The 15,614-nt window shown below is 37.7% G+C and overlaps 1 protein-coding gene across 5 annotated transcripts in view; it reads left to right on the forward strand.

The window, feature by feature from the left end:
- The window catches only part of ZFPM2 (zinc finger protein, FOG family member 2), a 483,598-nt gene that overhangs the window by 107,224 nt on the left and 360,760 nt on the right, over window positions 1–15,614 (forward strand). The window lies entirely within an intron of this gene.

The raw sequence follows: 15,614 nt of genomic DNA on the forward strand, positions 1-15,614 counted from the left end.
TGCAGATTGCTGTTTCAGCTTCTTTTTTGTCATTCAGTGAGATTCCAGAGATTGGCATTAGGGCTATGTGCCAATTACAATAATTTTAATAATGGTAATAACAACGTCCATTTGCTGACTGCTCCCGAAAGTCAGACATCTTCCTGTGTATGTATCATCTCTAATCAGCTTACTGTCCTACACGGTAGATGCTGTTTTTGCCTGTGACTTCCAGAGGCTCAGCAACTTGGCCAAAGTCAACAAAACTACTAAAGACTAACACAAAATTAAAACTTGCATTATTGGTGCTTAATAAAAATAGAGAACTAATTTTGCTTCCTGATGTCCACTATTATATAACTCTTGTAGAAGGAGGGAGAGGAAAACATCTGAAGAAGGTTAGATATATGAAGTATGAAGCTCACTTTTTCAAGGTATTTTTTAACTGGGCATTTTCTAATAAACACTTACTGTACACGATGTGTCAGTAAAAAATAAGGGTGCTTACAAAACCAAATAAACAAAAAGGCTAACATAAATGAATTAGGGATGTTCTTAAAATATTTCTATCTTTTGGTACTTCTTTAAAGACTGCCAATATAAACCATTTTGTAATAAGAGGAGTTGAGGTTTTGATTTAATGTAAGGGGCTATATTGAAAGCATGTTAGTCTCATTATACTAACTGAAATTATATTACCTTGTTTTAAAGACATTCAATAAGCTACAGTTTCTCACTGCCTGTTTCTTATGATGTTGCTTTCAGGTAATTTGAAAGAGTGAGGACACACCAAAATGTGTGTATTTGGGCAGAAGCCAGTAATAAATGGCAGGAATGTTTACAAATCCATCAAAACTATTTGGATAAGAGCTTCAGCCTTGTAGAAATGTTTGCAAAGTGAACTCTTTAAAATAGTTTGACCTCAACACAAAATAAGACTAAATAAAAAACGAAGAAAGGAAGGAAGGAAGAGGGGAAAAGGGCATTGTTTGCAGGGAAAGCTCTGGGCACTGTGAAAACTTTTCACTTTTCTGAAGGAAATGCAGTACAACAGATGGTAAGAGTGGAAGTGAGATAAACATAGGAACTGGAAAAGTAAGCAATGCATTCTAACAGGTTCTGTATCAAAGATCTGGAGAAGTAGAAAGATTAGACAAGGAACGGTTCTGAAACCTGACGGTGGCTGTATCTTACCAAGTCTTAACACATAGCAGAGATGGAAAGTGGAATTGCACAGACAGTAGGCTGTGATTATATTTTTCTGACAGAAAGGAAGGTCTCTTTAAGGATTATTTTTAATGATATAAATTTATCAAGCTGGAAATCTATCATACAGATATATAAAACACTCTGCTTACTATGTATTTAACAATGCGATTTGATGTAATTTCTATTGTTGCTATATGATTAGCTCAAGACACTGTATTTTAGGTCTTATGTAAACTGTAATTTTTTTCAATGCAAGTTATGGCCCAGGCAAGTTAGCCAATACTGAGAACCTATGTTACCTGTTTCTGGTCAGCATGGATATGTATGTGTGGCCGCATGTGATCATGCATGTATAGAGGCAGAAAGAGGACTACATAAAGAATGTTCTCATTTCTTAAAGATACAGTGACCTAAGAAGGAGTGACCTAAGAAGGGAAAGAAAATGTGCACAAGTTAGACAAGGAAATATATATATGGAAATAGTGTCAAACTTGGGCTGATTAAGGAAACAATGCATTCACTCCCAAGCTTCCTTATGGTAATGTGCATCATTCTAATGTGGAAACCACTCACCAGCACGCATCTGCCTCATTTAATCTGTGCATTCTGTACTCCTATATTCTGTATTGGTGGCTGGCTCCTAAACGGAATACCAAAATACAATAACTTTTAACGAGAAACAACAATTCTACAAAAATACAAAGTGATACCAAAAAAAAAAAATGGACAGGGAAAGTAGCTTATATGCTAAGGAAAACCCAACTCAGATGTGTTTTATTTACAATATTGGCAGTTGTGCTGGGTGACTTTTAAGGTGCCCCTAAAAATATCAAATTATTAATAAAAGGAATGCATATTGAAAACTTATGTAGTATGCATCTTATTTTCACACTGTTAATTGTCAAATGTATTAGATGTATTCATTTTCCTTTTTAGTTTATTTCACAATTGTTTAATTATTTTTCTAGCAAATGATAGACCTAGGACAGTTCAAAACAGTGTGGGACAGTTCTGAAACTTGGATAATTCAAATAAATACTGGGTGTCGCTTCAGAATTCTGAGGCTCGTTTGACAGGGGTTTCTGAACACCTGAGCACTGGGGCAGTACCGTTTATCTGAGAAAGATAGTTCTGACCTTTACTGTGGTTACTATGAGGTTAATGAAGCTTAAACTTCAAAACTTCTCACTTGGACAGACTCCTCCCAAGGCCCTGCACCTAATTTTGTAGGTGGGACTTTGAATTCTTTTTCTTAAGGAGGCCCCCTGAATTGTATAAGCTTTGGTCCCCACCAAGCCTGAATCAACCCCTTTTAGTACCTGTAAGTATTAATGATCTTCAAAGAAGACAACCAAGATCAAGAATGTTGTTTGTTTTCAACTTCCTAATTTGTTGGAAAACCAAACAGATTCACAAGAAGAGTTTGTGTTTATATTAGATACCTGAATTCCAAATCTATTATCATTATAGGATAAGTTACCCTTTGCCTAAAGAGACCACAGATATTCATGAAAAGCCTGATTTTGAAAGTGCTATGCTAAAAAATGAAGAGAGAGGGAAAGAATTTCTACATTTCTGAAACTCTGGAAAATGCTGTGGGTATTATCTGTGTTTTTCTGGTGTTATCACCAGCAGCCAAGAACCTGTTGCTGGCACTAAGGGAGGAGACGCTGTTGGAAGACCTTGTAGTAAAAATAGTCTGAATGCGTCTTGTGATAACTTATTTGGGACTGTCTCTGGTGTTGGAAGCTAGATGTGCATCTGAGTTAGAAGGAGGCTGATAGGACCTAGAATACTCTTTTTTTTCCCCCAGAGATGTGGAAACTCTGTTAGGATTAGGTGCAGCTGTTACAGTAGGTTCCCAGAAGTGGCCACAGGACTCTTTGGCTTGTATCCCATTGTCCACAACTTTTTTTTTTTTTTGCGAGATGGAGTCTCACAATGTCGCTCAGGCTAGAGTGCAATGGAGCGATCTCGGCTCAGTGCAACCTCTGTCTCACGAGTTCAAGCGATTCTCCTGCCTCAGCCTCCTGAGTAGCTGGGACTACAGGCGCCCTCCACCATGCCTGGATAATTTTTTTTGTATTTTTAGTAGAGACTGGGTTTCAGCATGTTAGTCAGTCTGGTCTCAGACTCCTGACCTCAGGTGACCTGCCCACCTTGACTTCCCAAAGTGCTGGGGTTACAGGCATGAGCCACCACACCTGGCCCACAACTTATTTTTATGATGTGGTCCATGCTAAAAGAGAAGCCTCTGTTTTGTTGTCAAGTGGCCATATGCCCAACTCTAAATTATGTTACTATGGAGGGCTTTCAGATTATATAAAATGCATAGCTTTTATTTGCTTTGCTTGGTTATTAGAATAATTAATGAATGAAAGCATAATGGCAGTCAGTGCATTCAACATTCATGCGTTAGCTAATCCAGTAAATATTTATTGAACACCTGCTATGTCAGACATGTGAGACATGCTGTGGATACAATGGTAAGTAAACACAGGGAAGGTCCTGGATATCCTAGAATTTACCTTATAGTGGGGAGGCAGACATTAATAAAATAATCACGCAAATGGTTCAGGGTGAGGAAGGTCAGGGAAAATGTCTGTAAGAATGCGACACTTGGCCAGGCATGGTGGCTCACACCTGTAATCCCAGCACTTTGGGAGGCCAAGGTGGGAGGATTGCTTGAGTCCAGGAGTTTGACACCAGGTTGGCAACATAGGGAGACCTCATCTCTATAAAAAATAACAAACAGAAAACCTAGCAGGGCATGGTGGTGCATACCTGTGGCCCCAGCTACTTGGGAGGCTAAGGTAGAAGAGTTGCTTGGGCCTGGGAGTTTGAGGCCACAGTGAGCCGTGATAGTACCATACCACTGTTCAGACTGGGTGACAGAGCAAGACTGTGTCTCAAAAAAAAAAAAAGAAAAAAAGAATGTGACACTTGAGCTGGATTAGAAGTTGGCGAGGCATTAACTAGGCAAAAAGAGGTCATAGAGTTTCAGGTAGAGGGAACAGCATTTGAGTGACACCAGCCTGGTGAGCATGCAAGGAGAGCAATAGAGACGGGTGTGAGTTGGGCCAGAGAGACCAGGAAGGACAATGATCATAAGGCTAAGGACAGGAAATAGTAGAGACGAAGCATAAAGAGGAAGATAAATGTTCTGAAAGCTGAAATATGAAATTGCAAATCTGAGCTTTCCATAAGCCATAGTAGAGAGAGAAAATGGAAGAGGAAGATAATTCCAGTGATCAAGCAGGAGGAAAAAACAGGATTTGTCAGGAGAAAGAAATGTTAGCCCTTATTTGTGAGCTCTGAGAGTCATTCATCATTAGAGTGTTTGAACTAATGTTATATAAAGGGCATTCAGATATGGAACGATGCCTTTGTTAGGCCTAGAATATGCGTTCTCTATTGGCTACTTCTCCAGCCTTAGCATTTTGAATGTGTAGCTTAAATAAGGTCCTATTTAACAATACAATGGAATACTTTGATAATGAGTGATTGCTTACAAATAATATTCTTAAATAAACACGGAAGCCGACAAACAGAAGGGAAAGTGGTTTCTTGCTAGCAGAACAATAGAATTGTGATTGGGTTATAGTACAGAATATCCTCATTTAGAGACCACAAGATGTTACTGTGTCTCTTATTTGGAACAAGGAATGTCTTAGCTATTTAGAATCTTCCTCTGATGGGAATGATATTAGTTACAGTGAGACTTTTTGAAGGGAAGGTAGGGGAAGGGATAATAAAAATTATTTAAATATAAGCTTTGAAATATAAATTTTAGAAACATCATTTAAAATAGAATGTCAGACTGGGTGCAGTGGCTCATACCTGTAATCCCAGCACTTTGGGAGGCTGCAGCAGGAGGATCACTTGAGGCCAGGAGTTTGAGACTAGCCTGGGCAATACAGTGAGACACTCATATCTACAAAACATAAAAATAATTAGATGGGCATGGTGGCTTGGGCCTGTTATTCTAGCTACTTGAGGCTGAGGCAGGAGGATTGCTTGAGCCCAGGAGTTCAAGGTTACAGTGAACTGATTGCATTGTTGCACTCCAGCTTTGGCAAGACTCTGACTCAAAAGAAAAAAAAAATAGAATTCCTTGAATGCTTTGTTTTCCCACACTTGCTTATGTATCTCACCCTTTCATGTGCTTGTTGAGAGAAATAATGAGGAATAAAATTATCAAGAGATAATACCGATGAAAAGTTGTCTTATCTCATGTGGAAATTTCCCTTATGCATCAAATCTTCAGTGAACTTAAACTTTGAGAAAAACTCTTTTCACATGGAGGATAATATTGATAGCAGGGATAAATATTCAGTACTGTGTTCAATAATTCAATGTTCTTTCTTTCTCAGTTATCAATACTTTAATTGTGACTTTTACATGATGTTGGTAAACATAAACATTAGTATTTTCAATATTTTCCCCTTACTAGCTATGATGAAACACTACAAATGGCAGTAGTCATGCATTAACTATAGAAATTGCGGCCGGGCACGGTGGCTCATGCCCGTAATCTCAGCATTTTGGGAGGCCCAGGCGGTTGGATCACAAGGTCAGGAGATCGAGACCATCCTGGCTAACACGGTGAAACCCAATCTCTACTGAAAATACAAAAAATTAGCCGGGCGTGGTGGCGGGAGCCTATAGTCCTAGCTACTTGGGAGGCTATGGCAGGAGAATGGCATGAACCCGGGAGGCGGAGCTTACAGTGAGCCGAGATCACGCCACTGCACTCCAGCCTGGGAGGCAGAGCGAGACTCCATCTCAAAAAGAAAAAAGAAATTGAGTTTCTTCTCAACATGACAGTGTTAGCCCTGGACCACTGTTATCAACTGTTTCAGGATTGTTTCCTCATCTGCGGTCCTCAAATGTATAGCCAAATAAATGTGGGTTCTAGTCTTTTGATCTGCTTAATCTTTCATATTAAGGAGTCTGAAGCTACCGTCAAAATAATAATATTTTGTCAGATAGGAAAGCCCCAAATAAGTTACAAAGAAGTCACATGCATTTTTTAAAAATAATTGTATACTGAATATAACTACCCAGAAGATGGGAAAACTCTGCATTTTATTATACATAAGTAGTAAGTCAAAGGGAGACCTGAGTTAGAAACCAGGATAGGAATCCACAAACATAATGGATCTATTCTTTTCAAACAGTTGAAATTCTTAATATTTTTTTTTAGGTATTGCCATAAAGGGAACAGCTGCATGTTTTTATTTTTGTTCCTGGAGATAGAATCGTGTCTATAATTTGGTAACATAGAGTTAATTTAACATGACATTTCTGTTTGGATAATCTATAACCAAACAATTGTGTTAAGTTACACAATATTGTGAGGCTATTAGGCAAAGCAAACACAAACTGAATCTTAAACTTTAATGTCCTCGCCCTTCAGTATGAGCTGCAGTTTTCTGTTTTTGACTGTTGAAGTCCTTTAACCAAAGCTATCTTGTCTGATGATAAAACCATAAGTGTATGAAGCTCACACATTTTTCATCTCTTTTATGACCTTATCTTTCATGAGCTTCTTCTGTGAAGGTATCCTAACTATAGGAAGCACCTGGAAAACATATGTGATATCTATTCTCTGATAAGCAGTTGTGAACAAGAAAGTAGATCTGTCACTTCTGAACTGTTCATTGTTAAAAAATACTTTGATGATTTAGCTGATTGCAAAATGCATTATAGGGATGACTAACAGCTACAGTAACACTCCTAGTCAAGAAAGTTCAATAGTTATATTGTACAAGAATTTCTATAAGAGGTTAATATTGATAGGAACTACATGGATTAAAAGAGCAAGGTTGAGAAGGGCTGTTTGCTTGCATGACTGCTTTCAAACACTGCTGCTATTCTGTGCTGAAAAAGTGACTGTCTCGGAATGTGGCAAATCTTTAATTTCTACAGAAGTATTTAACTTTCAGTGAAAAGGTGTTTGTTTGCGGTTTTTAAATTATTTTTGCCTGGCGAGTGGAGCCACTGCTTTTACCACCTTACCAACAATACCTAATAAGGTATTTAAAGATTCTGTTTCATATGTTTCAAAGACTATATTCAAGTGCATTTCCCCGAGCCATTTATGCTATGCATTATATTGCTCAATAACACCTTCAATTTCCTCCTATAGGACTCTCATTGATTCTGAAACCTAGACTAAGAAAAATGGAAAGGCCCACAAAATACGTATGATATCTTTTAAAAGAGTAACAAAAGAGTTTAATCTTGCAGTGGAAAACCATTAACTTCATAGCCATAATTTTAGAAATATTATAGATTTTGTTACTGCTTGACATTTATTCCATTTCATCATTTTATGAATTGGTCTCTGGATATATATATAGTGGTTATCCCATTAAATATGTTTGTGCTTTGCTGAAAATACACTGAAATTTCTATTTAAAAGTATATGAATAAAAATTTAGAAAGTAAATGAATGGATGTTAAATGAGTTCCTAGCTCTTTCTGTAATTCTCTTCTTGGCATCTTTTTTCTGTCTTCCTTTCCTCTTCCTATCAACACAGCTTGTGAAGCAGTATCTTAACAAACTTGTCGTTATTATCTTGCTATTAATTATTCATTCCAATTTTCCTAAGCTACTCTAGAGTACTGATTTCAAACATAGAATCAAAAATGGATAGAAGTAAAAAAAAAAATGTTGGTCAATAAAGTCAATTTCATTTAAACTAGGAAGAAGCTTGAGTTAATATGAAAATAAAATTGTATTTATAACTTTTTCATGAGAATATATTGGAAGGAAAGAAGCAAGTCTCTATTGTGAGAAAAAAATAGTTTCCTAAAAGTAATTCAAAGATTTCATATTTGATTAAATTATTTGTAATCACTTATTTTTCATTAGTAAAAAGCATTAAAAAATGAATTATGTCAAAACATTACCATAAAAATAAGAACTAGTTTTCTGAGATAAAGTTAGAAGATGAAGGGTCTAAAAGTTGGAAACTTATGACATTTTATTTATTAAATAGAAAGAATGTGCTGAAAGCAATTAATTAGCAAGTGTAATGATATTGCAGTAAGTTATGGTAAAAAGAATGAAACTAAAATCTAATTTTTTAAGTGCTCAGTGAGCAATGGTAATTGATTAACATTTGTATGTAGTTGATTTTTCTAAGTGCCAAGTAAAATAGTAAACCTTAGGGAAAAAATAATGCTTATGAAGATCAAATTCGTTAAACATTTTATTTTAATATGCAAGCGGCTGGGCGCGGTGGCTCACACCTGTAATCCCAGCAGTTTGGGAGGCTGAAGCAGGCTGGTCACCTGAGCTCGGGAGTTCGAGATCAGCCTGACCAACATGGAGAAACCCTGTCTCTACTAAAAATACAAAATTGACTGGGTGTGGTGGTGTGTGCCTGTAGGCCCAGCTACTTGGGAAGGCTGAAGCAGGAGAATCGCTTGAGGCAGAGGTTTCAGTGAGCCAAGATTGAGCCATTGCACTCCAGCCTGGGCAACAAGAGCAAAACTCCGTCTCAAAAAAAAAAAAAATTATGCAACCATAATGAAGAAATGGGACTTAAACATGATAAGGATAAAGCAGCTGTCAGATCACATCCTGCTATCTCTGTTGCTTGCCATGTAGTCGACTTTGACAGTAATGTCCTAATAAGTTAGGGGCATGGTCTTTGGAGTCAGACTAACTTGGCATCAAATCCTGGTTCTGCCACTTACTAGCAGTGTGCTTGGGCATCTTTCCACATCTCTCCCCCTTGGTTTATTTTTCTGAACTATAGGAATATTAATACATGGCAGATCTGTTGATGTGATGTTTATAAAGCATTTAGCAATATACCTAGTGCTGAGTAGTGCTTAAGAGATGATAGCCATGTTTAGATTTAATATAGAATCTGATCTTGATGACATGATCTATACCTTATTCATCTTTATGATTTCAGTGTTTTGCATATAGCAGATATTGAAATGAATATAAATTAAATTCTGATCCATTCTGTTTTCTACATCCAAATTTATCATTTCATATGAGATTATTTTGTTTTAGTCATCTTTCTTTTTTATTTGCATTCTTTCTTTAAGAAAAGATTAAATAATTAGAAAGTTTAAACTATTCTTCCCTCTCCAGATTTTTTATTAATGTGATATATATTGCATACCCCTTACCTAGTTTTATAAGTTGCTTAAAATAGGTGCAAAATGTAATTTATTTTGAGCTGTTAAATGTGTATACTTAACTACTATTGTAGTGCTTCTTTAAATACTCGGCAATACTTATTTTCAGTATCTCTAATTATTTGTAATGAATGAAACAAATTGGAGCAAATCATTCAATGAATCTAGGTTATCAATATTGAGTATTGCTACCAAGTTGAAATCTAAGTTCTACAGTTCTGATTTGGCAGTTAAGTGACATTTAATGAAAGTTTTTTAATCATATGAAACTACTTGTTCAATCAACCCCTTAATAGGTTGAATTACAAAATTTTCATCTTGACATTTTCTTTTTCTATCAGATACTGGATGAGAATGATCAGGGGTAAATTTGGCATATACTGAATGAAGGAAAGGACTTCACTCAGTTGAAGTACTTTTCAAACTCTTTAGCATCTTAAAATGTCTTCTGGATTATACTCTTACCTCATTGAACTATCTAGTTTCACCACCTTCAAGCTGCCATGTTTCCTGCACAATAACTTAATTACCATAATCTTTTCCTATGGGACTCTTTGGGAAGGTGGCTGCCATTTTTAATGTTAAAAATTGTTTCTGGCCGGGAGTGGTGGCTCACGCCTGTAATCCCAGCACTTTAAGAGGCCCGGGTGAGTGGATCACCAGAGGTCAGGAGTTCGTGACCAGCCTGGCTAACATAGTGAAACCCCGTCTCTACTAAAAATACAAAAATTAGATGGGCATGGTGGTGCGCATCTGTAATCCCAGCTACTTAGGAGGCTGAGGCAGGACAATTGCTTGAACCCAGGAAGTGGAGGTTGCAGTGAGCCGAGATTGTGCCACTGCACTCCAACCTGGCAGGGAGAGACTCTGTCTCCAATAAAAAAAAATAGTAATAATAAAAATAAAAAATAAAAAGTTGTTTCTAGTCATGTAGCCTCAGGATATTAAACATACAGAGTTCAGTTTCACATCTTCAAATTTTCAGGTATTTATTGGTTTCTTCCTCCAAGAAACTTCTGTGGCATCAAGTCTGGGTTTGTTGTCATGCTTGTGTGCTCCTATCCCATCATGAACTTCTCCCCTCAAAGCACTCATCACACCAGCTTGCAGCTCCCTATCAATCTGTCTATATCCTACACTGGTCTATATGTGATAGATGAGAGTAGTCATTTGTTTTGTATTCTCAGTGCCCAACACAGTGCCTGGGCCTGAAAAAGCTGTGTTTTAATGAACTAATAAAGAACACTTTGTATCACTTCTCTTTAACAGAGGTGAACATTTACCAATTGAACTGTATCATTTTCTTTAAGTTCTAATTTTTGTGGTAACTCTGATTACTCGGCAATGTATTCTTCCAGACACACTCCTTTCTATTTTTTCTCATTATTTTTTCTTCCAAAAATATGTAATTTGCTTAATAAAATATTTTGGGGTAGACTTAACCATGGTCTCACAAAAATCGGGAGAGAGAATGTCTGAGACATGAGTGTTGTTATGGAATTAATAAGGGAGAACTCAAAAGACCCGAAGTCTGATACGGTATGTTCATAGGAACTTAGTCAATATAGGTTGATTACTGTATTTGTATCACAGGGTCATATCAGTCCCCCCACTGAAATACCTCCAGTGCATCTCATTGCAGTCAACATGAAGGTAGAACTCCAAAATTCATTATATGGCTTCTTCATGGTCAGTCTCTTTTTGTGCTTCTGGTCTCTGAATTTCTATACTTTATGTCTTACCACTTGGAATTATTCATGAACTATCTTAATTGTAGGTTTTTATCAGTGGCTACTGCTCTCATGCATATTGCCTATTTCCCCAACTAGATTATATGGTCCTCAACAGAAAGCACTGTTTTTTTTTTATTTTTCATATTTCTCATTGTATTTTCAAAAATGTGTGAGTAATGTTAATGATTGATTGAATTTTGCATAGCACCATATATTTCCAACTAAAATGTAACAGTAAGATGCAGGAAGGCTTACTCCTTTGTGTGAATGTAAGGACAATACAGTTAATACCTGAATATAAAATAACTTCTCCAAGTGGTTCTGCTTAGATTTTATTCTCTGTTATCTGGGCACCTGGCTATATAATTTTTAACAGTGTGGCCTCATGGTTGTTTGTTAATGGGTTGCTCTGGGATTATTATTCAGGTGTTCATGGTTCTCTCCTCAACTGGAGGAGAGTTGTAAAGAGAAAGGATGTTTTGGAAAGAATGCCAGACTAGCAATTAGGAGACTCAAATTTAATTTATAATCTTGTACAAACTGCTGTTTTTGGTGGCCTTTATGATGCCATAGCCCTACTATCCTGCTTGTTGGGGAAAGGAGATTTACATAAAACTGCTTCAGTCTGCCACCCCTGTGATGTGTGAGAAGCACTTATTGCTGGAACATGATATTTGAGGAAGTTCCTTATGCAGAAACTAATATGGTAGCTGTAAGACCATGGATAAGTTATTGACCCTATCTGTGCATCAATTTCCTGAATAGTAAATTGATCTAATTTGGGCTACATGTTTTCCAAAGTCCCCTCTGGTGCTCAAATCCCTGTGTTTCAAGATTCATAAGGAATAAGAAAAGTGCTTGGAAGGAGTGGATATTATTTAAAAACTGTAGGGTATATTCTCTATTCTTTACCATTGGGGAGAACAACTCCTTTTGTATACATCCCTGAATTAGCTCCCAGAGTGAAACTCCATTTAGTCTGTGAAAATGTAATCAAAAGGTCACTCACCTAAGTGGTAAATAATTGTGTAGATTCTAGCTTCCGTGAAAAATTAAGTATTGGAAAGGTCAATGTTTCCCCAAATTGGGTCAGGTATCCCTAGTGGCACTCAAGAAGATTAAGATGGTAAACTGATATTTTATTAAATAGCCTTGAATCAGTGGTAAAAAAGTTCTCAAGTTTCTTATATTCTTTGTATATCAGTGAGAATGTCTCAATTTCATATTACCATTTATCACTTAAATACTCCTCTAGTACTTGCTACCCTTTCTAATACAAAGCAATGAGATAGAAACTTGGAGTCTAAATAGAGATGGTAGCTAGCATTTAATAGTATTATCTGTATTTTTGTTGAATCTATTTTGTGATTACTTTCTATTTTTGGCATGTGATACTGATTTTCCCTTTGTAGTAGTGATAAAGTTTTTGTTTTTCATATATGTTGTTTGTTTTTAAAATAAATTTTTGGTTTTTTTTTTTAGTTTATGAAATCAGTTATTAAAAAGTGAGTCAATTGAAAGAAAGTAGCACCCAAAATATTACATACATGGTGACTGGCCCCAAATCATAAAAGTAGCATAAGAAGTTGGGAAGAAATGGGGTGTATCAGTAAGAGTCCATCAGGAAACTGATGATGTGGTCACTGGGTTTAACTAAAGGCATTTTGGTGAAGGGATAGTGCACAAGGTGTGGGTGGGACTAGGGAAACGAACCAGGGATGGGAAGCATCTATGGGTTCACCACAGTAGGAAGCTGTTAGCACTTCTGGTCTCAAAAGACATGAGAGAAGATGCAGGAGCAGGAGGGCACCATAGAACAGGAGCTCTAATTCTGCCATACAGTCACTGCTAGCAACTGAAGACCATCAGGAAGGAAGGGAATAAGGGATGAATACCTGACCTCTCTCTCCTCCTACCTCTGATCCTCTGCTATGCTATCAGTGCCTCCGGTGGCTGAACTCAAATCAGAGGCCAAGGGACGGGAGCGGTGGCTCACGCCTGTAATCCCAGCACTATGGGAGGCTGAGGCGGGTGGATCACGAGGTCAAGAGATCGCGACCATCCTGGCCAACATGGTGAAACCCCGTCTCTACTAAAAATACAAAAAAAAATTAGCCAGGCATGGTGGCGCCTGCCTGTAATCCCAGCTACTTGGGAGGCTGAGGCAGAAGAATCACTTGAACCCGGGAGGCGGAGGTTGCAGTGAGCCGAGATCGCACCACTGCACTCCAGCCTGGGTGACAGAGTGAGACTCCATCTCAGAACAAAAACAAACAAACAAACAAACAAACACCAAAAAAACCCCTTGGACCTTACCTTGCATTTTCATTTGTCAACTTACTCTCCTTAATTGTGTTTTTATTTTCAAAAAGGGACTGTCATTTTCTGTAACTATCATACTGTACCTACCACAGTTCCTTAAACATAGTAGATGCTCAATAAATATTTTATGGAGGGAATTTCATTGATATTCATTCTGATAATCCGAACAGGCAAAAGGAGTGAAAACTGTCTCAACAAAAAAAAAAAAGAAAGAAAGAAAGAAAGAAATCAGAGCCCAGGGGCGCCCCGGTGTTGGAGTCTATAGGAGTTCAGGATCCCTAGGTCACAAAGCAGGGCCAAGAAGGAAGAGAGCAGATTGGAGCCAGCAAGAAGGGACAAGCAGAGAATGTCCAGGAGACATTAGGGTTCTCCACCACAGCTAACATTGTGATTCCAGTTATGCCAGTCTGCTAATTACATGACATTAGTTCAGTACTTACATGTATGTAGGGGTGATATTCAAAGACTACTGGTATGGCCTGGGATCTGACCAATCCAAATGGATACCATAAACCTCCTGCTCACCAGGCTTTCATCACATAGTTTCTGGATTGAGAGAAGCAGGAGGAGGCTCAGTAGAGAAGGGCCAGAGCAGGTACAGTCAGGCAGAAGGGAACTTGGTTAGTTCAGGGCTAGCGTCTATGTAACCTGCAAAATGGGGCACAGAAGATAAACCCTTTTTTGTTCCTGAGACTTTTTTATGGTGTGCCTTTATGCTTGCTAAGACTTGGTCTTATTTGTTTTAAAAATGTTTAAAAAATTTGTTTTGAAAACTTGGGGCCGGGCGCGGTGGCTCACGCCTGTAATCCCACCACTTTGGGAGGCCGAGGTGGGCGGATCACGAGGTCAGGAGATCCAGACTATCCTGGCTAAGACGGTGAAACCCCGTCTCTACTAAAAATACGAAAAAAAAAAAAAAAATTAGCTGGGTGTGGTGGCAGGCGCCTGTAGTCCCAGCTACTCTGGAGGCTGAGGCAGGAGAATGGCATGAACTCAGGAGGTGGAGCTTGCAGTGAGCCGAGATCGCGCCACTGCACTCCAGCCTGGGTGACAGAGCGAGACTCTGTCTCAAAACAAAACAAAAACAAAAAAACAACAACAAAAAACTTGGACCTTACCTTGCATTTTCATTTGTCAACTTACCCTCTTTGTGTTTTTATTTTCAAAAAGGGACTGTCTTTTTCTGTAAATATCATCCTGCACCTACCACAGTTCCTTAAACATAGTAGATGCTCAATATTTTATGGAGGGAATGTCATTGGTGTTCATTCTGATAGTTCTGAAAGGAAAAATATTTTCAAAAATATTTCAATTTAAGACATGGGATTCAGTGATGTGGTTTATGTATTTTATTCTTTAATATCCACTAGAATCCATGCTCTCTGTTAAGTAAACTGAGTTCAACAGAGCTGATCCTGGGTTTCTACATTCCTACTCCTTACCTTTATTACAGATTTTAAGTTCATTTTATGAAGCTACACATAGAAATGAAAATAAAATGTATGGAATTTTAACTTCAAAGCTCATATTAACATCATGTTAAGTGTCATTCATTGTAATCATGATTTCCTGAAAATTCTGTATTTTCTAAGTAACTTTGGAAGTTCTTAGAAGTTCAGTGTTTTTTTTTTGTGTAATCATATAAAGATTTAAGTGGTATTAGAGAGTTGGGAAACTGGAAAATAGTTATTGGATACTTCAGAGAAAGCTAGATAGGCAAGCAATTTAATTTAAAAATCTTGGCATTATTGGCCGGGCACAGTGTCATACCTGTAATCCCAGCACTTTGGGAGGCCGAGGCAGGTGGATCACTCGAGGTCAAGAGTTCAAGACCAGCTTGGCCAACATGGTGAAACCCCATCTCTACTAAAAATACAAAAATTAGCCGGGCGTGGTGGCAGGCACCTGTAATCCCAGCTACTTGGGAGGCTGAGGCAGGAGAATTGCTTGAACCTGAGAGGTGGAGGTTGCAGTGAGCTGAAATTGCACCATTGCACTCCAGCCTGGGTGACAGAGCGAGTAAGACTCCTTCTCAAAAAAAAAAAAAAAAAAAAAAACTTGGCATTATTAAATTCAAGGCATAGTTGCTGTGATTTTAGTATTCATGTTTTTTTGTCTTCATACTTTCTTGTTATTTTGTTTTTATTTTATTAGCATTTATGGCAAAATATTAGTTAATATTTTAAAGTATGCATTATATTAAAG

The sequence above is a fragment of the Pan troglodytes genome, chromosome 7 (assembly GCF_028858775.2).
Source record: "Pan troglodytes isolate AG18354 chromosome 7, NHGRI_mPanTro3-v2.0_pri, whole genome shotgun sequence".
In the NCBI taxonomy this organism is placed as follows: Eukaryota; Metazoa; Chordata; class Mammalia; order Primates; family Hominidae; genus Pan; species Pan troglodytes.